Source organism: Myotis davidii, unplaced genomic scaffold (genome assembly GCF_000327345.1).
Source record: "Myotis davidii unplaced genomic scaffold, ASM32734v1 scaffold112, whole genome shotgun sequence".
In the NCBI taxonomy this organism is placed as follows: domain Eukaryota; kingdom Metazoa; phylum Chordata; class Mammalia; order Chiroptera; family Vespertilionidae; genus Myotis; species Myotis davidii.
This window is the reverse complement of record NW_006284838.1, coordinates 1,257,585-1,259,992: the sequence shown is the minus strand read 5'-3', so window position 1 is coordinate 1,259,992 and position 2,408 is coordinate 1,257,585. Positions and strand designations below refer to the sequence as shown.

The 2,408-nt window shown below is 44.6% G+C and overlaps 1 long non-coding RNA gene across 1 annotated transcript in view; it reads left to right on the top strand.

Moving 5' to 3' along the window:
- LOC107181595 overlaps nucleotides 1-2,408 on the top strand; it is a 21,908-nt gene that overhangs the window by 14,464 nt on the left and 5,036 nt on the right. The gene's annotated exons all lie outside the window — the stretch shown is intronic.

Below are 2,408 nucleotides of genomic sequence, written 5' to 3'. Positions count from 1 at the left end.
AGAGCTATAACTTTATGGCAATATCCATGTTGAACTTGCCCTGAGCCCTGTGCTCTGAGAACGGCAATGTTTAAGAACCCCGTCCCCACCATTGTGGGTCTCCGAAATCCCTTCACCCTTTTATGCTCTAAGAAATGGCTGCCCACCAGGAACCTCCTTCCCTCTGTGAATAAATAAGGCTCCTTGTCAACGTTTTCTCATGGCTCCCAAGAGACTAGCTGATGACCCCCTTGTTTACCTGTGATGAGGCCAAACAAAGATCCTTTCCCTTCTTCCCGAACCTGCTGTAAAGGGCAGATCTAAGCCCTCCAACTTCTTGTTCATCTCATGAAGGATTACTTAAGATTAGGTCTTTCCCCCTAAAACTCCATGGCCACAGAGATAATAATTTCCTGTTCAGCTCAGCGACTAAGCCTTCATCCAACTGCAGAACAATCCCGCTCTTTGCTCTTCCCTGTGAGAATCAAATGCAAGAGCAGGCTGCCGAGACAGTCTGCTCCTCAGGTCTGCACGCTCTCCGTCTTCCACTTGCTTGAATGAAATCAGTTTCCTTCGTTGTTCTTGTTGTTATTACATCAGTGACGCTGAACAAAAGGACAACTCTATTTGGGTGATTCCAAACTAACCTTTGGAGCTACTTGTCAAGCTCATCACCAAGTGGCCCTTGAATAATCTTTTTTCCCCCCTTTACAGCCTGCATTTGGCATCTGCACTGCATATAGGCACGGCCACATCCAAACAGAAACACACCTTTATACCTTTGTTGAGCTCCATGTTTAAAATAGGGGATTACCCTCCACCAAATGGCAAGTCTCGGAAGGAAGGATAAAGAAAGATTCTCTAAGTCTTCACAACCCCTCGCTACTCACAAAGGGTAAGCACTGTTAGACTTTTTAGTTTTAGTTGATAATTTTTATAAATAAACTAAGTGGTATTTTTTTTCATTCTCCCTCAATTTCTAGGCACCAAGCAAGCTTTGTCCTCTTGAAATGTCCTTTCTTCAAGACAACACAGATGGGCCAGATCTGCCAGGAGCTACCAATACTTATTCCTGGTAATTTGGTGGGTTTTCTTCGAGGAGGTCATATGGTGTGTGAGTTGGAGGGGTGCACCGTGGAAGGGAGGGATGTACGCTCACCACCTGCGCTATGAGGCCAGCGCTTCTCTCCAGGCCTCTTTGCTGGTCCTGAAACTTCCACACCCACCAGCGCCCTGCTTGCTAATAGCCACAACGCACTGCCGAACGCTCAGGGCTCCTGCACAACTTGGTGGAAAAGGCAGGCTCCTTGGATAATGCTCCACAGAGGCAATTTGGACTTTCATTAAATAAGAATACTTGCTGCTATTTCTGAGCTGCCTGCCACATGCCACCCAAAGCACTAGGCATATCACACATGACATTTTCTACTGCACAACAACAGGCTGGAAGTCAGAGTCAGGCCTGTCTGACTCCAACATGTCTGCTCTTTCCTTTACTGATGATTGATCTATGTTAAGAATAAATGTCGGGATCTGCTACAGAAAAAGAGAGATAGATTGTGAAGTACATGAAAATCTTCATAGATTACCAATAATCCTCTGAAGATTGTGTGTGTGTGTGTGTGTGTGTGTGTGTGTGTGTGTGTGTTGGGGCGTGAGGGAATAACTGTAAATTCATACTCGTATGTTTTTAAATTACCCAAGGATAATTTTTCCATTGATTTTCAGAGAGAGTGGAAGGAAGAGAGGGAGAGAGAGAGAAAGACAGGTAGAGAAAGAGAGAGAGAGAGAAACACTGATGTGAGAGAGACATCAATTGTTTGCTACCAGCACATGCCCCGACTGGGGCCAGGGATCGAACCTGTAACCCAGGTATATGCCCTTTACCGCGAATCTAACCAGAGATCCTTTGGACCTTGGGCAGTACTCTTACCACTGAGTCACACCAGCCAGGGCTCATATTTGTCGTTTAATATTCTGTTAGATAAAGCAAGAAATTGGGCCCATATTGGGCACATCAGCTGTGGTGACCAAAGGTCTCAAGGGTTGGTGCCAAGGTTGTCTGTCCTCAGGTTTCTCTGAACAGCTCCACAGGGAGTGCCCAGTGTGCAGACATAAAGTAAAACCACGGAGAGATGTGGGGAATTATCTGACTACCTTTTCCCTATAGTGTGTTATGAAAATGTTATCCCCAAATCTAAGAAGCATGATGTAGAATTCTATAGGGTGTCCCAAAATTCATGCAAGATTTGAATTTTGTGTGAGCATTAACAACAACAAAAAATAAAAGCCTAATTTTACTTGGTTTATTGAATCAGATTCTAACACCTGTTGCCCTTTGATTTCAATCCCTTCAATTTGATAAGCATTACCAAGTACCAATTATGGACAAGGAGCAGGGACAATGAAGACCACAGATTTGCGTATGT